Below are 22,324 nucleotides of genomic sequence, written 5' to 3'. Positions count from 1 at the left end.
TTCAAATTTTCTAATTTAAAAATCTAGTGTTTAATCATGTAAAAATATTTAGGCATTACATGAAGAAGAAAAAAAAAACAGGTATGACCTGCAATATTCTTAATATATTTAGTAAAGAGCCATAAAAGGTACCTAGTGGGTAAACCATGGCATTACAGATGTTTTGTTTGTTGTTTTATACTTAAATACTACCTTAGTGTAATGTAAGTAATAGAAATATTAAAAATAAAATATTCTAAGTCATTAATGGACCATAATTATTGCACAAATAGTATTTTAGTACCAAGAGATCTCCTCAAAATACTAAATATTAATATTATTGAACACTTATTTAACTGAAAATGGTTTCAGCTGTATGGTCACACTATATAGATAAGCAAATGCCTTTAGGTAGTTTTTCTCGAAGCATCTTGGAAGGGCGTCCTGGTTCTGTTTCTTCATCTCAATGCCAGACAGATTTATGATGATGATCAGATCAGATCTCTGGTGGGTGGAGCACTGGCTGTTGTCAGACTCCGTGTGCAAACAATAATCTCACTGGATTACAATTAATGGCTAAATGAATATTTGGAAATGTAACGCACTGATATTTTCCTACTGACACACTACAGCAAAAGACTAGAAATAACTGACATAAACCATTTTGTAGCTAGGCCAAATTTGGTAATCTGCAGACTCCCCTATTCCGAACACCATAAAAGATTTAAGTGTTCTAATTATTTTTTAACTTTTTTTTAAACCAAACGGCTTTACTGTAAATCTTGCTGCAATGGCACCACCATGTCCAAAAACTCCTCGTCACACATCAGATGTTGTAGAGTCTTCCCCATAAATAGACTTTATTTCCAAAAATTGCCCTACAACAGGGTTAGCAGGACGGGAGAGGAAGGATCATTTATACAGACTTTACCAGATAAAAACACTCACTGGGCTGTTCTTAAAATCTCACTGTAATAGAGACAACATTTCAACCACAGTCTAAACCATCCCTATATAGCCCATCACAGCCCTCAGTAGTTAAGTGAGAATAGGACGTCCATTCTCTGGCTCAGAATACTGGAAATAAGCAGAACATGAATGATTTGATGAAGCTTTTTACACCTGAAACAGAATCAAAACATCTAAAGAAATTCAAGGTATTTCATTTACATCTTTAAGGGTGTGAATAAAAGCAATAGTAGTCCAAATGTAAAGAACATGAGGTGTAGTGTGTTACAGAGAAAAAAAAAAAAAAAAACACCCAATTAAAATTAACAAATATAAATGACAGTATTGCACCAACCCCAGCTGGCCAAACTAGTCTTGCCATGCAAGGAAACAGGTTCGCACAATAGGACAACTTCTAGCCATGCAGACGCATTCCCAGTATTTGTATCAGCTTCAACGTTACATTACATCTGAATGCGCTATGACTTTGCAGAATAAAGAGATATCAGGAGAGAAAACTAATTACAGGAAGCTGGAATTTTGGTCAGAATTAGTTGTCTATCTTTATGCATTTGACAGACAATGTGAAAGACTCTGTTAGACAGATGCTGACGCTGTCATATTCATCTACATTACAATTAGCCCTTCATTAATTTGGGCTTCCTTAAAGGCTAAAATAATGTTCTTGAGGAAGTGCGGGTTTAGTGCTCTAGTGTTTACTAGTCAGGACAAGCCCCATTAAAACTGGGTGTTTGGCAATTATTTTTTGTCAGAACGCTCTGAGAAAAAAAAACACCTTTGGCTAATTAGGCCAAGGAAAATTAACCCTGTGTTTAAATAATGTGTTCATTTGTTTTGTATTATAAGTGCAGATGAGCATGTAACTGTTCTCTCTCTCAGTAAAGCATGATGAATCTCTTTCTCACAGATATCCTCCCATGCATAGCAGCAACAGCACGTGAAAAACAGTCAGCAGGTAGAGTGACACCAGCAGAGGCGTCGCGCTGACGAGAGCAGAAGGCAACTCGCAGCATCCGCCAGAAGCCCAGGGAATCCACCACTACGAGTCTAAGGTAAAAAAAAAAAAAAAAGATACATCTAAAAAAAAATCTCCAATATATATGATTACATTAAAAAACTCAGGCTTTAATAATAAAATAATACAGTTAATTAGAAATTTGATTTGTAATAGCATGTTTATGCATGTTAAAACAAGGCATTGTGGGGTTGTGTTTACCCGTGGAACGGCGCCCTCTGGAGGCTCCCTCAATAAGTACACGCAGTCTCTGACATCATGGCTTCAGATGCGGTCTGCCACTCCCCTTGTGTATAAGCTGTACATGAGGAAGTGAAATTGTAATATTCAGTTTTTTAAAATGTGAAAACTGAGGCATGAAATATGTGCATAAAAACTGCAGTTGGTCCATACGCAGTGGCCCTAAAAATTACATATTTCAGAGTAAAGCTCCAGATGATATGGTTGTGATATTTTGTATCTAAAACAACGATAATGACAATTTTATGTGTCTTGCATGCTATATTTCACACTAAAGCAGTCTGCAGCATAACGCCCAGATCCAGGGTGCAGTGAGTTCATCTTAATCTGAGATTAGGGTCAAACCATTTGAGGCGATCCTGGTGCAGCGATGAGCTGCTCCTCTACTCTGAGTCCTCTGTTCTGACTCCTCATCCAGCCTGACAGAAACACACACACAGTTAGAAGAGTTACTGTACAGCATAGGTATTATACAATACAATGGCCATTGATTAAAAAAGCGAAATTCACATGCTTAATTCCTTTCAAATACAGTATTAGTAGCATGTTAGCCTTTAGCTGGAGTATTATCTACAACTGTTACCAATGAAGTTTGTGGCACAGGTGCTAAAGAGATTGACAGCATGCAACTGTGGATCAGTATAATTAATGATAAGACTAAACTTCGGCAGCAGTACCTTCTCTGAGAGTTCAATGCACTCTCGGCTTTATAGCCCTCGTTGTGCTCGAGAGGGCCACCAGGGGGCCAGCGTCTACTGCAAGGCTTCCCTAAGGGACAAAGAAGTTTGTGCCTTGAATTAAAAAGACTTCTCGATACACTTAAAGACAATGTAAAAACCACAAAACAAGGCAGATAGATTAAAACAAAACGAGTAGAGTGAAAAGAATAAAACTAGAATAGCACAAAACAAGGCAGATAGATTAATGGAAAATAACATTCCTAGGTTGCTTTCAATGTCTCATATTTGAAAATGAGACTAGAGCTTTTTACCTGTCTTTGTGTGTGCTCAAGCCGTAATTTTGATGTCCGTGCTTCCTCCAGCATGGCAGTAAGATGGCGAACCTGTTGGTCCCTTTCTGAGAGGGTTGTCAGGGTCTGCTGCTTCAAGAGCTCGGCCTGGCCCTGCCAGTCCATCCTCTCAAGTCTATACATGGAAAACATTTGTAAAAACAAAGTGTGTTTTTCACTTTCGGTGAAGTTAGAAACTATGGTCCCTAAGTGTACTAGACATGTGCCAGTATTGCAATATATCAAGGTAATGAATATACACAATATTGTTATTGTGGGCACTTCTAAATACCGTGAATAATTATATAATTGAAATGAAATGAAAGACGCGTGCGCGCGCTGATGTAAACAAGACACGCATGAGAAGGCACATGGGGGGAACAAGATGAGAGACGTGCTTAATGAAAGCACTTTCACTCTCTGACAGCAGATGGCTAAAACTGGAGAAAATGCAGCCCTTACCCTGGTAACCCCATAAATAAAGCAGCTGCTACTTTCTAAAACATATTTAAAATCATTTTGAATAGCCATTCAGATTTGTGTATTCATCACAATGGTGCAGTGGGTGTGTTCATCACAGAGCCAAATACTTAAATATTTATATAGACTTAATAGGCTATTTATTTTCAAAGTTCTTTTTCATTTTAATCTGGACTACAACATGCCCTAGATGTTGTTTGAACGTGTTTTGATTCTTTATTGTTCATTCACACTTTACATTAGGGCTTCATTAGTTCATTCATTAGTTAACACAAACTGCCAATGAAAAATTCTTCTTAACATTCATTAATCTTAGGTATTCCAATATTTAATAACACGTTGTTAAAATCAAAAGTTGCAACTGTGTTATTTAATGAGCTAACATGAACTAAGACTTTTTTTAACAAAGATTAATAACTTCTGGAGCAAATGTAGCTATTGCTCATAGTGTTCCTGTGGCTCAGTGGTAGAGCATTGTGTTAGCAGCATAAAAGATTGTGGGTTCAATTCCCAGGGACCACATACTGGTAAAAAAAATATGTATAGTCTGAATGCACTGTAAGTCGCTTCGGATAAAAGCGTCTGCTAAATGCATAAATGTAAATGTAAATTGTGAATGTTAATCCATTAACTAAGGTTAACTAATGAGGGCTTTTTGTAAATTGATACCTGTTGGTTTTTATAGTTCTTTTGCACTTTAATATGTGTAAAACTTTTTACTTTATATATTTTTCTGTATTGCTTTATTGTATTTAAAAGTTATTTTTGTTACAAGAAAAAAGTTATTTAACCTGTTATACTGTATTATGAACACTTTTTAAGACTAAATTTCAATACAGTGATACCATGATAAAAGCATAAGCAATTAATCGCAAAAGTGTACTAACATTTTTGGCTAACTTCTTTGAAGCTGTCAGAACAGTCATTTTACCACACCAATACAATTGGACAGAATAAACTACGAAAGGGACCAGACTTCTGACAGTTAGAAGCATGGCTCTAAAAGACTATCACCAAAAATGGCAGAGGGCAATAAAGTCATGAGTTAAGTCTCACCTGAGCATTTCCAGTTCTTGCTTATATCTGTCCATCTGTGCATCTCTATGCCTCATCTCTGCCCCATGATCTTTTCCTCTTGCTCCCCTGCCCTTCTTCTCTCATCCTCCAGAGCCTGAGTGAGCCTGGATAGTTCCCCTGATCCAAGTCGATCCAATTCAGATCGCTGCAAGTGGCAGCTGTTCCAACTGCAGGAGCAATTATACAGGTTGCAAATGTTATTAAAAGAAGGCAGGATGCTGCAAAAACTAAGACATAGGTGGGTAACACTTTAGTATAGGGGAGTAAATTCTTACTATTAACTACTTGCTTATTAGCATGCCTATTATTAACATATTGACTGCTTATTAGTACTTATAAAGCACATATCTGTATGACCATATTCTACATCCCTAATCCTACCCAATACCTAAACTTAACAACTACCTTATTAACTATTAATAAGCAGCAAATGAAGGGTTTATTGAGGCTAAAGAAGTCATAGTTAATGGTTTGTTAATAACGAGAATTTGAACCTTAAACTAAAATGTGACCACTTAGGTTTCCAATAAATGATCAAGTAATTAATACCATTCTTTCTCTGTCATTTTGCAGTGCTGACAGGGCGTTTTTTAGGCTCCACACTTCTCCTTTGGAGCCACTTGGAGGAGAAGAGCTGGGTGACCCGTCTGGTTTATCTCATCTAAACGGAGACGCAGCTCCTTGGTCTCGTTGACAGCCTGATCTCTTGCATCCTGCAGAGAGGCCATGGCTTGACCAAAAGACTGATTCTGAGCTCGAAGCTGAGAGGCTGCTTCCCTCTCCTCCAGAAGCTGCTGCTCCATCATCAACAGGTCCCGCCGCCAACTCTTGCAACCCTTTCCTCGGCTGTTTCAGCTTCAGTGCGCAGAACACCACCTCCCAGCGCAGCTCTCCTTCAACTCTTTGCTGTGTACTGCCTGAGTCTCCTTCTCCAATTCCAAGGTCTCCTCCAAGGTGGTGATGCGCTTTCTAGCAGCTTGGAGCTGTTCCCCATCAGCTTCTCTACCTCGGCACTGGTGCGCTTATCTTGCTTATCGGCTTCTAACAATCCCTTCACTGGCTTGGCTCAAGATCTCCTGCTCCAATGGAGGTACTTTTCCTTGTGAAACATCTTTTACAAGAGCCTGAATTTGGCTCTTGAGATTTTCTTTCTCTCTCTCCAGGAAACTGATGCGCTCTACTTGGGTAGCAAGAATCTGCTTGTGCTGGGAGTCCTTCATAGCAAGAACCTGGTTCAGGTCATTTCTGTAGCCATGAAGTTGGGCAGCCAGTTTGGCATTCTCAGCATTCAGGTCATCCCGCTGTGACAACAAAGCTCGAATCTCCTCCTTTAAACCGTTGTTTTCTCCTGCAGCCTCTTGGATCAGACTGTCCTTGTCCATCATGACCTGAGTGAACATGAGACCAAGGTCAGAATTTAAAAAGATAGGCTACTTACTGCAAATTAGTTTATATTTTTAAAACAGAATCCATTTAGAGCAACATTACCTGAAGATGTCTTTCCTCTAGCTGCTTGTATTGGCTGAGCACACTCTGTCTCTGTCATCCTGCAGGGAGCCCATAGCCTTGGTAAAGGACCTCAAGTTGAGCTCTGCTCTGGAAGGTGTCCTCCTCAGCCTTACGAAGCCTTTCTTCTAAACTACGCAACTCCTCTCTCTTCTTCTCCAGCTCTTTCTCTGCCATCTCGGCCCTTCCATCTGCATCCTTCCTTGCCTCCTCTACAGCCTAAAAGAATAGAGGAGTATGTATCATTTTATGGTAATAAATTCCCTACAGTGAGATTAATGAATATGCATGCGTTTGTTTCAGAAACTTTCTTCTTTTAAGAACATTAAGTACCTGTGTCACAGCCTGCTCTTTCTCACCAAGGAGCTCCATCTCCCTCTTCTCCTTCTCATCCAATGCTTGCCTGAAGATTGTCAAGTAGGTTCTTTGAAGATGCCAGGTCTGTTTCCAGTTGCTCCAGCCTCAAGCATAGTCTCCTTTCCTCTGTCTCCCTTTCTTTGATCACTGCACGTGCCTCATTAGCATCACTCTGAAGCTTGTCTACTGCTTCTTCTAAAGCTTTGGTCCGGTGCCGTAGTCCCTCTGCCTCTGTCTCCAAGGTAGTCAGCTGGGAAAGTGTTTGGGTCAGGTTGGTCTCTACCAGAGCGAGGTTCTGCTGCAGATCCCCTCTTTCTTTCTTCAAGAGCTGCAAAGCTTTCATTATGTTTCTTTTCTGCCTCAGACAGCTCTAGCTGTAGGTTTCTCTTCCGCCTTTTGCATTCTGCAAACATACAGAAATTCATTATTTAAGATTTACTTTAAGTAAAAAGTCCAAAATTAATAAAACTTAAAAAATGAAAATATAATAATACTTTATATTTTATTAATATATAAATATATATATATATTAATATATATATATATACAAAAAAGAAAACAAACCTTTCCAATAAACTTCTGCAGCTCCTCTTTTTGGGTGGTCTCCCTCTGGAGTTCCCTCAGTAAGTTCTTTAGCACGGGTCTCAGCCTGCCGAACATCAGCATCCTTTTCTTGTAGCTCCCTATGAAAACGACTCTCCCATTGCTTGGCCTCATCCAGCACTCGATCACGGTCATCCTGCAGGGACGACATGGAGCGCGAAAAGGCTGCCAAACCGAGCCAGTGCTTCATCCAGACGTGCCTGCATTTCCTGGGCATGCCTGTCTGTGGCCTCAGCAATACTCCTTGCCTCAAGAGTTGCCTCTTCCTCCCTCTCCCGCTCCCGGTAAGATTTCTCCAGTCTTAATTCCATCTGTTTAGCTCGGCTCCAAGGCGATACCTGACTTCATCGAGGGTACGCTACCGCATCTGCCTTCAAACTCTGCCTCTCTGACGTTGTACCATTTGTTCAGCAGCAATTTTTTCTGCTTGCGCCTGCTTTGCTTCTTCCAGCGCCATGTCCAATTTCCCCTTATACGTTGAAAGTTCAGATGCAATACTTTTTCTGTCTTGCATAATCTTTGCAATCTCCAAGCGTGCCGCCTCAAGTTCTGCACTCAACTCATCTCTCCCCAAAGTCAATGACTTATCATCTTTACCTAGTTCACTTATTCTTTCCTGGTACTCAATGCAGTCTTTCTGTAGTTGTCGAACTTCCATTTGCTTCTCCCTCAGCAGTTCCTCAAGTTGACGTGTCCTGTTTTGATTGACCTTCTTTAAACCTCTGTGCTGACTTCAACTTCTGCTCCCAGCTCTCTTTGTTTGCCGGCCTCACCCTCTGCCTCTGCTCTCTCTCGTTGTGCCTGCCTCATGTCCTCTTCCATCCTGGCTGCCCTCCCTCTCACTTGCCACCTCAGCCTCCAGCTCAGCCCCCCTCTCTCTCCAGCTTCTCCAATTCCCTCTGCATGTCTGTGAGGCGATCACGACTGTCAGATGCCATCTTGCTGGTAGCCGCAATGCTGCCATTGAGCTGAGCCAGATGGTTCATTAACCGCTCCTCCAGGTTCATCCCTTTCAGGTCTCTAGGCTGGTACGAAGTTCTTGCAGTTGGGTCTCTTTCTTAAAGATCTTTTCCTTCTGGAGCCCCTCTCTTTCTGAAGACTCCTGAAGTTGCTGCTTGAGGGAAGCAAGTTCTGCATCAGCGTTGACTCTTGCTTGTTTCTGGATTCCATGTGCTCTTCAAGAGCAGCTTCAAGTTCCCTTATCTTATTCTCTGCTGTTTTGAGAGGAGGTTTCCTAGCTCCTGAGCATCTCCTCTGTGTTGAGCAGTCATCTCAACATTTGCTTGCACTTTTTTTGTTCAGAGCAGTACCAATGGATTTTTTTTCCAATGGCTTAGTTGGATTGGCGTCTGGGGGGAATACTATCACTCTGATTCTCTTGAATTTTCAATTAAATCAGGACTTCTCTGCTGTGTGGACAATTTTTTAACCTCCTTTAATGGTTTCCATGGAGCATGTGTCCAGGTTCTCACTGCCTTTTTTGTCAATGTCCTCAGCCAAAGCGCTGTCTCAACTCCTCAGCTTCATGCTCCAAAGATTTCTTTTCATCCATAACAATATTATAATTTTGTTTTCAAGGTCTCAAGCTCTTGTTTGACTATCTTAAGCTCTTGTTTCAGCTCAGTATCTGTACGTTTGGTCAGTTTCTTTTCTTCTTGGTCCCTGAGCCTTTATTCTCCTCCTCCAGATCCATTATCTTCTGATGCTTAACCTTGGCAAACTTTCTCATTTTCTTTCACAACATCCACCTCCTCATAGCTTCCTCAGCTAACCTCTCAAGCCTCTTGCCTGGCTGCCTCATGAGCTCGAGCCTTGCCTGCTAACTCCTGCCTCTCTTGTCGAGCAGCTTCAAGCACTCGTCTCACTCGTTCAGCCTCATCACTTACATTTTCATATGACTTGAGAAGGGATTCATACTCTTCTTTCATGCTTTGCACCTTTTCTTCCAGCTGTCTGCACACTTGTTCGGATTCCTCTTTGGCACTCTCAGCCTGACGTTTACATGCATCCTTCTCATTCAAAACACCCTCCATGGCAAGTTTAAGGCTCTCACATGAGGGCATGCAGACTCTGGTTTTTCCAACAAAGTTCGATCCACCTCTTCAATTAACTTCTCCCTCTCCTCTCTTGGACTTGTTTTCAGCCCACCACCTCTAGTAACTCCAGTTTTTTGTTTGTAGCTCTAATTTGATCTTCTCAGCAGCAGTTGTTCCTCCTTTAGCACCTGTTTCTATTTGAGCGGCCTCCTTACGTGATACAAGAGCCAGCCTGCAGTTTGGCGTTGAAGCTGTTGGAGTTGGCACGTATTATCCTTCTTTCTTCCTCACGTTGTGGTGGCATTTCTGCTTCCAGTTTTTTTGAACCTTATCTTGCTCCGCTTTAAGCCCTTCTTGTAGGGAAGCAATCTGCTGATCTTTCTCCAGTACTGTTTCCTGCATCTTAAGTAAAAGGGAACTTTGTTCGCTAAGCTGTTGGCTTAAATCAACAATCTCATCATTCTTGTTTTTAGAAAATTGTTTAATTCTTCCACTTCTGACTGAAGTGGCTTTGATTGGGGGGACTCAGCATCTGAGATTCTTCTTTTAGCTGCTTCCCAAGCCTCATCCACCTCCGCTCTCAGCTTCACTGCATTAGCTTCGGCTCTCTGACATTTCTCCCCTAAGAAATGGCCTCTCCATTTCCTCAGTGAGAGCATCAAATCTGCCTCTCCTTTTCTCTCAAGGCTTCAAGTTCTTTTGCAAAGCCCTCTTTGAATTTGCTATCAGTGAGTGATTTGAGAGGATTGGCTCTGTAGGGTTGTAGGCGCACCTCCAATTCTGCACGAGCAGCCTGCTCAACTCTGAATTCCTCCTGGAGAGCATTTATAATGTCCTCATGATCTTTTTGCCACGGGCTGTTGAGATTGCTCACCAGGTTTATGTTGTTGTGCCCTCGTAGTCTCAGCTGGAGTAAAAATCCACCCAATCCTCCTGAACCCAATCATTTGTCTCTGGTTTCTCTAGATTTTGTGTAGCAGACCATTCCAACATTCCCCTCCACATTCACACTCACAACTTTATCTGTATCATTCTTTGATTCTAGCAGTCCCTCAAGCTCCACAAATACGATTCAACAACCCAGTTTTTTCTCTCTCTTCAGTTTGGAGGCGTTCAAAAAGGTCACTGTACTCCTCTTTCTGTTGTTTCATCTGCTCAAGATGATGGCGAGCTTTCTCTTGAGCTTTCACAACAGCGTCCTCATGAGCATCAGTAGCTTCCTGAAGCTTTTTATGCAATATTTCAATGTCAGATTCCATGGACGCTATCTGTGAAAGAAGCCTATTTTTGTCCTCAGCCATCTGTGACATTTGTTGTTCATTTAGTTGTAATACCGCTCAGTCAAATGTTCTATTTTCTGCACGTGATCAGTCAGTGCTTGATCTTGCTTACTGATGTTTTGTTTCAGACTTTTTAAGGTCTCTTCTTTTATATTTAAGTCATCTCTGGTCTCTTGCAACAAAACATCAAGTCTCTGTATTTCTTTGCTCTTTTTCCTTAATTTCATTTTTGAACTGAAGAGTTTTATTTCCTCAGTACCATCTCTTTCCTTTTCTTCCCTGCTCTCAGCCTCCTTCTCAAGTCTGCAACTTTTTTTATCAATTCTTTCCGCTGTATCAGAGCTGCCTGCAGCTTTCTCTTGACCTGTTCTCCATTTTTCTTCAAGGCAGCCATCTGAATATTCAAGTCATCATTCTCCGTTCGTAAGCAACAAGCTCCTCACATTCTGCTGTTTTATCCTCTATGATTTTCTGCTGGTCATCCCTGACACTCTCAAGTTCATGTATTTGAATCTTTTAGCTTTTTGACTTCACTGGATACTGTAAACCTTCCTCTCCAGCCTGGAGTAGTTTGGCAGTCATGCTTTCATTGAGTTCCATCATCTCCTGGTCTTTCTGTGAAAGACACTTTTGTCAGACCTTCCAGCTCAGCAGTCCTGGCAACGAGAGCAGCTTTTGCCATATCAGCCTCCTGAGAGACCTGAACTAACCTGCCCTCCATGTCTACAAGCTTCTGTTCCAGTTCGGAGGAACAGTGAGCTCTCTGTCCTCTAGTTGAAAAGCAAGCATTATAGCTTGTCCTTGTTGTTCAACAAGTCTTTGATGGACTCATCAAGGCTTGCCTGTAAGGCTTTCATCTTATCATCTTTAGATAAAAGCCTCTTCCTGCAAGTTCTCAAACTGCTCCCGCAACATTTTGCCTATCTATTTTTTTTTTTTGTTTTTTTTCTTGCTCAAACAATGCCTTGACTTCAATCAGCTCTTTCTCGTATATATCTGCCTTGCACTGAACCTCATTTTTTGGAATCTGTGAGTGACTTCAATGCTTCCTCCAGCTGGAAAACTCTCTCCTGTGATTGTAAAGCTGTGTCTTTCAACTGCTGAAGCTCTCCCAGAAGTTTTCACTATACCTTTTCTGAATCTCTTCTGCTAAGGATCTGTGCGGAAAGCCTGACCAGTGCTTGAATCTGTATTTTAGCAGACTTCCCTCCTGTTGGCCTAGACGTACATGTACAGTTTCACGGATAACTAAAAGATGGTGATTCAATATCAACTAAGCAGCTAGTTGATGCAACATGCTCTTTGCAGGTCTCTTCCCAAGATTGTGGGGTGGATAAGCGCAATGAGGCAAAAGTCCTGAATTTGGGGCACCCACTCTTGAGTCCCATCTTGGTTGACTGCCTCCAGAAGAGTCCAGCTACTATGAGCCACCTCTGAGTCACTGCTTGTTACCATCTCATCCGAGGAGGTACCCTTTGATTCTCCAGGAGACTCAGGTTGGGGTGCTATAAGGTCAGGGCTACTCTCATTGCCAGCAGAGACACCGACATAGCAGATGGGTCAACTGCCACAAGTGTTTGTCTCTTCCTCTTGTGTGCTCCTCAAGAACCTCAGATAGAGCTGTAGAGTTGTCGTACAACCCAGCGATGTCCATCTCTGCTTGGGCTATTGGAACTTTCCTCCTCTGGAATAGTTTTGGCTGTAGTGAGTGACAGTTTTTCTCTGAGAGCAAAGAGGTTCCCTTTTCTCTGTCTGCAAGCTGCTGCTCCACGAAAAACTGTAATCCGATCTGTCCTGAAATTTGTTTTCTGAACTATGTCCATCTCCACTGTTACCTGAGGGTAGCATTTGTGAGAAAGAAAAAAAATCATGAGATAACATGTGAAAAATCATCAAATAACTAAAAATTTTACATGCACTTTAAAAAAAAAAAAAAAAAAAAAGTGTAAAAAAAAAAAAAAACAACCAACAACCTTGTTTCAAGAATAAAATTCTTAACTTCCTGTTTTTGTTTTGTGTTTTTTACTGGGGGAACAGGTCCTTTCTGGTTGTCCTAACATTACAAACCACAACGGTAAAGGGCATGTTCTCCACTAGAGAGCAAGGCAATTATGGGAGAACTGGGACTGCTGTCACTGAAAGAACCACTGCAGTTCAAAGTACATTCATGCTACACAAGGGCAACCATTAGACTTACCCCTGGTGTGTCCTGTCCCAAATCTCTCACAGACAGGTCAGTCCCATGATCACGTAATGACTCACTCACCAGTAACCCTAGGAAAGACAGGCCTCAGTTACAACAAACAGTGTGCTTACACTAATGCATGCTTATTGAGAGTGCACTGGTCTATTGAATCGACCACCAATAACTGCAAGTATTTCAATGCTATTACAAACCATACCTTTATTAATACTTAATAATTGTGCCCTTATATGTGGGGGCCAGTATAGAAAAAAACAAACTTATGAAAGTGACAGAGGATTATATCGCTGACCTGATAAGTTGTGAGACAAACTGTCTAGGCATTTATGTCACCTTGCTCCTGTCGCACCAGACACAGCTTATGCTATATACTAAATGAGTTTACATCTTATTCTGTGCACCAAACTCCATTGTCATTGTCTTTGTCATTAGGTGCAAATATTATCTGATCATGAAAAGTAACAGCAGCGCTCTGTCAACAACTCATACAACTTTAAGTACCATGCATGTCCATAGCATATAAAATGCAGGACAGATTAATACCAAGAAACCCAAAGTACCTTTTATTTAATACCTAACACCTAAGTATGAGTGAAAGTAATATTTCATTAGCTCCTTATACTTGCATTCAAAACAAAAAAAAAAAAACATCAAAAAGTTCCACTGTACTGAAAATCTGTTGTATTTGCAAAGCAATGTTTTAAAACTCTAACATATTTTTGCAATCCACCTACCTGAACAGTGAGACGTTGTTGCTCCAGTTTCCTGTATCCTAGCAACTGCTTCCTCTCTTCTCAGCTGTGAGTCTTATCCAGTTGACCTAGAGCAATCGGGTGTGTTAAAATCATAATTACTTTTTGATCACAGTAACAACCAATTTGCCTACATTTGGCATTGTTTCATTAAAATGCTTCCCAAGGACAGTTACTGCTACTGAAACCACAACTTTGCTTTGAACTTTGTTCTCCTGGGCTGTTTACCTTGCAGAGATTGCAGAGTAAGTGTGATCTGGGACATGCATGCTTGACTCTCTTGATGTTCGTGACTGTAAGGTTGCTCAGCCGAGCTTCTAGACAAGGTAACACCTCTGCAAGAACTGTGCAGGTCGTAGGAATGGATATTTCCATCGCTGCCCTCTCCAGGAGTGTCAAATTCTGAATCCCTCTCCAACGTTTCTCCAGTGCATCCTTGGCTTGCAGTCCTGCTTTCTGTTCCTCTTTATTGGCATCCAGTGTCTCTCTTAAGGACTCAAGCTCGTTTTGTGCATTGCTGCTAAGCGATCTCTTTCACTCTTAGATTCTTCTTCCTTTGCTCTCTCCACTTCATTGAGCTTTTCCTGAAGATGATGACGCTCTTCCATGCGGCTTGCCACCTCCACCTCTAGCTTCTTTGTCATTTTGCTCTTTCTGGCTCTCATTCAGCGACTTCCAGACAGGCTTGCAAATTTGTCAGCTTGGTCTCAAATGTTATTTGTCTCTCTTGTAATGTCTCCAGACTTTCTCTCTTCATCAGCTGAAAGTTTTTTCTCTCAATCAACCAACTCTGAGGTCTTTTTTCAGTAACTCAGATTGAGAGCACTGATGGTTGCTCTTTTTCGCTTTCTGTGGTGTTTCCAATCTGGCTTCCCAGAGATATTTTCAGTTGGTCAGCTCTGTCTCCAAAGGTACTCTCTCTCTCTTTTCATTGTCTCCAGCATTTCCTCTTCCTTCTCTCTCCTTGCCCAGATTCAAGTTTCGCTCTAATTTCATCCAACTCTGCTGTCTTTCTCATCTAACTCAGAATTGCGAGAGCACTGATACGTTCTGGTCTCTTTCATTTTCTGAAGTTTCTAATCTAGTTTCTAGAGATACTTTCAAGTTGGTCAGCTCTGCCTCAAAGCTAGTCTCTCTCTCTTTAAATTTCTCCAGCATTTCGTTCTTCTCTCTTTCTTCAGATTCAAGTTTTTCATTGATTTCATCCACCACTGCTGTCTTTTTCAGTAACTCAGCATTGAGAGCACTGATGTTTGGTCAGCTCTTCTTTCATTTTCTAATGTTTCCAATCTGGTTTCTAGAGATATTTTCAAGTTGGTCAGCTCTGCCTCAAAGTTAGTCTCTCTCTCTTTCATTGACTCCAGATTTCTTCCTTCGTCTCTTTCCCACTCAGATTCAAGCTTTGCTCTCATCACATCCAACTCTGTGGTCTTTTTCAGCAATTCAGCATTAAGTTGTGTGACACTGATGTTGAGTGTACTGATGGTCTGCTCTTTTTCGCTTTCTGTGGTTTCCAATCTGGCTTCTAGAGATACTTTCAAGTTGGTCAGCTCTGCCTCAAAGCATTAGTGTCTCTCTCTCTTTCATTTTCTCCAGCATTTCTTCCTTCTCTCTTTCCCCAGATTCAAGCTTTGCTCGACATCTCATCCAAAATTGTGGTCTTTTTCAGCAATTCAGCAATTTAGTTGTGTGACACTGATGTTGATGTGTACTGATGGTCTGCTCTTTTTTCGCTTTCTGTGGTTTTCCAATCGAACCTGGCATTTGCTAGAGATTACTTGGTCAACCTCGTTGGTCAGCTCTGCCTCAAAGGCATTTTCTACTATCTTTCAATTTCTCCAGCATTTCTTCTTTCAATCTTTCAGCAGATTCAAGTTTTGCTCTCATTTCATCCATCTCTGTGGCCTTTTTCCAGTAAACTCAGACTTGAATTGGAGCGACTTTTGGTCTGCTCTTTTTCGCTTTCTGTGGTCTCAAACATATGGCTTCTAGAGATACTTTCAAGTTGGTCACCTCTGCCTCAAAGCTAGTCTCTCTCTCTTGTCAATTCTCTCCAGCGTTTTATCTTCTTTCTCTCTTTCAGCAGATTCAAGTTTGCTCTCATTTCATCCATCTCTGTGGTCTTTTTGAGTAACTCAGCAGTGAGAGCAACTGATGTTCTGGTTGCTTTTCATTTCTAACGTTGCCAATCTCGGTTCTAGAGATCCTTTTCATTTTTTCGTCAGCTCTGGCCTTCAAAGGCATCATTCTCTCTCTTTTAGTTAACGCAGCATTTTCTTCCAGTCTTCTCTCGTTGCCCAGATTTCAAGGTTTTCTCTCCTGATCCTTCCATCCGACTTTCTGCTCGGTCTTTCTTTCAGTAACTCAGCGTTGTGATTGCCACTGATCGTGAGCATGATTGCTCTGGTCCTTTCATTTTTTCTAACGTTTCCAATCTAGTTTTCCCCCTCTAGACGATACTTTCTCCAAGCTTCCGGTCCAGCCTCCTGTCTCGAAGAGCTCTCAGTCATCTCTCCTCTTCTCATCTTCCTCCCCTCACCAGCATTACGTCTTTCTCTCCCTCTCTTTTCCCACTAAACTCTCAAAAAGCTCGTTGATTCACTCATCTCAGTCCCCCTCCCACCTCCAACTACCGTGGTCCTTTTTCAGCAATTCAGCATCTACAGCTTGTGTGGACATTGAATGTTGAGTTGTACTGATGTTCTGCTCTCATCTCACTCTCTGATTGTCTCCAGTCTGGCATTCTTATACAGACTTTCTCTTTTGGCCAGGCCCTCTTGCCATCAAAGGCAGTTTCTTATATATCTTTTCCAATATTCTCCAAAGCGTTTCTTTTTTCCTTCTTGTCCTTTCAGCAGATTCAAGTTTTTCTCCTCATCATTTCATCCATCTACTGTGGTCTGATTTTGAGGGAGTAAAAATCAGAATTTATGATAGAGCTACTGATGGGGCTGATGTTCTGTTGCTTCTTCATTTTTCTAACATTATTCCAATCTAGTTTCTAGAGTGTAACCATTCACAGTTGGTCACCTCTGGTCTCAAACGTTAGTCTCTCTCTCTTTCATTTTCTCCAGCATTTCTTTCCTCTCTCCCCGTCTTTCCCTAGATTCAAGCTTTGCTAAGTCATCTCATCCAACTCCGTTAGTCGTTTTTCAGCAATTTCAGCATAAGTTGTTGTGGGACACTGATGTTGAGTGTACGCTGATGGGTGGTCTGCTCTCTCTCAGTCTCTGATGTCTCCAATCTGGCTTCTAGAGATACCTTTCAAGTTGGTCAGCTCAGCCTCAACAGGCATTTTTCTTATTAGCTTTCAATTTCTCCAGCATGAGACATGACAATTCTTGCGCTTTCATTCTCGATCTTTCGCAGATTCTCAAGTTTTGCCTCTCAGTTTCATCCATCTCTGTGGCATCTTGTATTTCAGTAACTCAGAATTGAGGAGCCACTGATGCTTCTTGGTTCTGCTCTTTCATTTTCTAACGTTTTCCCCCAGCTCGGTTATCTAGAGATCCTTTTCATCTTTCGTCAGGTCTGCCTCAAAAGGCCCCACATTCTCTCTCTCTTTTTGTATTTTTAACCAGCATTTCTTCCCTTCTCCTCTTTGCCCACGATTCAAGTTTTTCTCTGATTTCCTCCACCTTCTGCTGCTTCTCTTTTCAGTAACGCTCAGCCGTTGAGAAAGAGAACTGATGTCTGGTCTCTTTCATCTTCTTGAAGTTTTTTAATCTAGATTTTCTAGAAGAACACTTTCAAGTTGGTCAGCTCTGCCTCAAAGCTAAGTCTCTCTCTCTTTCATTGACTCTCCAGCATTTCTTCCTCACTTCTTATCTTTCCCTTTCCCTAGATTCAAGCTTTGCTCCTCTCTTCTCATCCAACTACTGTGGGGTCTTTTCTCCAGCAATTCAGCATTAAAGTATTGTGACATTCGATGTTGAGCTGTAACTGATGGTCTGCTCTCGTGGTCCTCCCTCTCTGAGCGTCGCAATCTGAGCTGTCTACTAGACATACTTTCACTTTTTGGAACTCAGACGACAGTACCTCAAAGGCATCTTCTTTACATCGTTCAATTTCTCCAGAGTTTATTCTTCCTTCTTTCTCTCTGCTTTCAGCACGATTTCAAAGTTTTGCTCTCATTTTCATCCATCTCTGTGGTCTATTTTCAAGTATTCAGTGTTGAGAGAATTTGACGGTCTGTTCTCACTCTCCACTCCCTGAAGCTTCATAGTGCTGGCACTCTAAGAGCCTGGAATCTTTTCTCCCCGCCTTGCATTCGCCCCACTGCTGCCAAGTCTCCTCTCTTCTCTCAGTCGCCCGGGCTTCTTGGCCAACTCCAATTCCATCTGCCCTGAAAACCTTACAGCCTCAGAAGCTCTGCACAAATGAACAACCTTCATCCACGTTTATTACACTTACCTTGCTATAAGCGATGTCTATAATCCTAAAAAAAAAAAAAGATCTTATACAGTCCCAACCAGCTGTTAACCACAACATGCAACAAGAAATTCTGTTGTTTACTTGGATTCCATTTTTAATCACACTGCTGGGCACTCTCATTCTCTCATGACCATCTCAACCAGCTCAAAATCACCACAAACCAGCTGTAACGGTGTTAAGGAAAAAAATCTCTTGATGTAGACTGTGATGATTTACTAACATATTTTGCTTTCAAAAAATTTTAAACAGGACACATGATCACCACCCGGGTAAACTATACTAATGTTGTGGATGCTGACGCTGTTTTTTGCTCGGTTTCTGCACTGTTTGAGCTCCTGCTGCAACATTTCTAGGACTTCTGAACGAGGAGCGCAAGGACTCCTCCAGCTCCTCTATGCGCTGCCTGGGATGCCGAAAGAGGCCTGCAAAGAACATAGTAAGATTAGAAGTAAAATAGAAACCACATTTATTGATATGAAGACCTCCTAAAAAAAGCTGCAGGGTTTATGATTTATGTGTTTGCTTTTTTTTTTTTCGGTCATGCCCGTTGTAGACACCTAGTGTTAAGTCCGCCGTTTCTTCCTTAATTCCTTCCAACACCACTATGAATCAAACAATATAAGATGAGTTGGGTGCTTCTCACAGAATGTGGAAACTATGATGCATGCACCCATGCAAGACAGCTTAGATCAAAATTGCCATGGTAACATGACGAGCTATGATTTCATGCTTTTATAATAACACACAAATAAGGATATCAACACACACAGGTATCCCAAAACAACAAAGCAACAAATATGGTGGAAACATCAAATGACAATGTTATTCTGCTGGCACCCTTGCTGTGCTCTTCCCCATCTTACATCTTTTTGATTGTGTGTGTGTGTGTTTATGTGTGGTGTGTGGTGTGCTTGTGTGTGTGTGTGTGTGTGTGTGTGTGTGTGTGTGTGCATATGAAGAGTTCAGATGCAAAAGTCTTTAAGTGCTGTCTGAAATTTTCTTCTAAAATTAGCATTTTTCTCCTATGTTTATGTTCAGTTATTTATCTTTAATGGCAATGAAAAGAACCTATTCATTGCCATTGAAGTGAAATTACTGAACCTACACATAGCAGCCTTTTAGAAGAAAATAAAGCCTACGTAATAATAATCAAAAAAGAAAAATTAATACTAATTGTGTAATATTAAGCATCAAATTCATAATAAAAATTAAAACCATTGGAATAAATTAGGAAATCATATTGGGTACACAAGGTTTTGAATTTTGTGGGGGGGGTCCTAAAATCTAAGATAATGTTCTTGTATTTTTTCAAATATTGGGGAAATCATGCTAGTACAAGACTATAATGCCAAAATGTGGGACCGAGGAACAATTATACTTTTTTTGTTGGGGTTACATTTTAGAATTAGGAAACACTATCTATCACCATAACTAGTTTGTTTATAACAATGTATTTCTACTAGTATTTTTAGTACTCACAGAAAGCATATAGTAATGCCTTATTATTCTGAACAACCATATTCTAGACCCTACCCAGATACCTAAACCATAACTAAACAACAACCTACCTTACTTACTGCGTCAATAATAATTAAAGTAGGACTTTATTGAAAATGAGTATAATCTATGAATATATGATATGAAATATTATAAATATCAAATGGGCCTCCGTCCTTTGTGGAACATTAAAAATTTCAGACATGCACTTAACGCAAACACACCTGCTGCAAGTTCAGGGTCATTGAGACCTGCGTGAGATTAAGGAGTTCCTGCTCATGTTTGAAGATTTGTTCTTTCAACTCGCACATCTTTTTTCCCTCACCACAGCCTGCAGAATTCGCACCTGGATGACATTTGAAAAAATAAAAACAGTGGATAGTGGTCTTTGAGAGTGAAGCCTAAGATTAGTTATTACAGAAATAAAACAGTACCTAGCTCAAAAGACCTGACCCATCATATGACACATTTAAAGATTTGAACAACATACGCTCAAAATTATTCATAGTGCTTGAATAATTTGCCCTGTGAACTCACCTGCCCTCTGCATGACCTTCCTCTCTCACCCACGCTGTTCAGCTCCCAGAGCTGAATGTTGGAGGGTCTTGTTAGCGGACTCTGCCTGGCTGAGCTTTTTTCTTTCAGCTGCTGGAGTGTCCTCCTCCACTTCTGGAGCCATTTGGAAGGAGCTCTCTGAATTCTAAAAAAAAAAAAAAAAAAAAAAAAAAAAGAAACAGTATCAAAAACTCAGCCCCTGCTGTAACTGAAAATTTTAATGAATTTGGCAATCGCCCATATATAGAACGAAACAAGAGAATACACCACTAATAATATTATATATTGAGCTATCCCAATAAGACCACTTTCATGCTTAAAATAACACCAATATGTCGCTTGTCTCTTTACCTGACTGCTGTACAGTTGCTTCTTGTCCTTTCAGCTTCATTGAGCTGTTTGTTCAGGGCAGCCATACTTGGCTTTAGGCCTGCAGTTTAAGCTTTGTTAACTTTGACTTCTGCCTGTTCTTTCTCTTCCTGTACGAGACAAAACACAGTCATGAAATGCAAAAAAATCAAGCTTCAGACCTGCTTGACATTCATGGTCTTACTTGTATATTCTTTTCTCGTTATGCAAGTCCACCACCTTGAGGTGTTTTTCAGATTTTTCAAGTGTCTGGCGAGCCTGGCTGTCCTTCTCTCGAATCAGCTCTACTTCAAGCTGAACCACCCAGCTTGTTCGGTAAGTGGGCTGCCAGCAGCCTAGTCTCCAGGACATCTTTCCGAGGTCTCCGAGCCCTGCAGGGATGCTTCAGCATCAGGCTGAGGCCGTGAGGGACCGGGCGACCATCCTGCTCCAAAGACAACATTCAAACATTATAGAGGGCTCTGTAGATGTGTTAACCACTCCCTCCCAACCGCATGTTAATATGGATATCGAACTGAATATTAAATTCACCCTATTTTTTTTTTTTCTTTTTTTCTATCTCAACAAATTAGAATACTTCATAAGACCAATTAAAAAAAAAAAAAAAAAAAAAAAAAAACAAAACAGTTTTAGTGAGGTGCTGTTAAGCCTCTACTGGAAAGTAATGTTCATTTACTGTACATGTACGCAGAGCTGGGTAGATTACTTAGAATTGTAATCAGTCATACTGATTACAGATTACATGACAAAATTTGTAGTCCAGTAATATAATCTCGTAGATTACACACATTTTTGGTAACGTAATCTGATTACTTTTGAATTACATTTAGATTACGATTTTGTGCTAACCCCGTATTGATATCACATATAATGAATTTAGCCTAATCTTGTGCTATTTTGACAGATATAATATATATTCCAAAAAATAATATATTTAATTCAACCAACAAGAGCCACAATAGCTTCTACTTCTTTTTCAAGTGCAACTGTATGGAAAGTTAATACTCCCCTAAAAAAAACTACATAAACACTAATGTACCGTTGCTGTAAGTGTTTGCTAGTAACACTGAATAAAACAAAATCACATCCCCCCCTTATGATTTTTAAATTAACATATTTACTTAGAATTAAGTAAATTTAGAAAACAGCTACATTACCAAAAACAATATTAAAAAACAATGAATTTAACAGCAATATCCCTGCTAGTGTCAAATATAAAAAAATAAACCAAAAAAAACACTAGAAGTGTATATGACAGTATCAATGGAAAAAACTACAAACAATAGCTACATTGCAAACAATAATCCTGAAAAAGACTAAATTCACACCAGCAATGACATTTCTACTCCATCTCAAAACAATTTTAAGTTGAAATAGTACTAAAAGAGGAAAAGACACAAAACGAATATGTCTATAACATGTCCAGACCAGCATGTGGCGCTGTACTTCTGCCACAGAGCACACTATAAGAACGATAGAAGACAAGGACTATGCACATAAACCTTGCGCGCTCGGTATACAACCGAACATGGAACAATACATTTATTAATTTGTGTTAATGTTAATTAATAAAAAAACAATTTTTTCAAGTGTTTGTTCATGTTTTGTTGTTGGCTCTTACGTGACGTAGCGGGTGTTTGACTAGGGGCGAGACGTGGGCTGATGAACGTCATCGTTTCAGAAAATATAACGGATTTACGCTGTCCACAACGAATGAAAACGCAAAGGCGGCCATTTTTAAAGCTATTATCCACTCTGGGACCCCCTCGCGCTTTTAAAAAATATCTGTTTCACTCTCCATCCCAAAATGCCAGATCTGTGGTGACGAACACACCGATCATGATACAAAATGTATGCACTATACAGGGAATGCGGCTCCGTGTGGGGACGTGGCCTTGAAGTGCCCCTAAGGCGGTAGTAACAATGAAGAAAATCAAGATTACAAAAAATTATCTTAGAAGAA

At 40.6% G+C, this 22,324-nt stretch overlaps 1 pseudogene; it reads right to left on the bottom strand.

Moving 5' to 3' along the window:
- Positions 1 to 1,766: 1,766 nt before the first annotated feature.
- On the bottom strand, positions 1,767 to 20,712 carry LOC109072517 (annotated as a pseudogene).
- Positions 20,713 to 22,324: the final 1,612 nt, after the last annotated feature.

This window comes from Cyprinus carpio, chromosome A15, assembly GCF_018340385.1.
Source record: "Cyprinus carpio isolate SPL01 chromosome A15, ASM1834038v1, whole genome shotgun sequence".
NCBI classification, from domain to species: Eukaryota; Metazoa; Chordata; class Actinopteri; order Cypriniformes; family Cyprinidae; genus Cyprinus; species Cyprinus carpio.
This window is presented reverse-complemented; position numbering and strand designations above follow the sequence as displayed.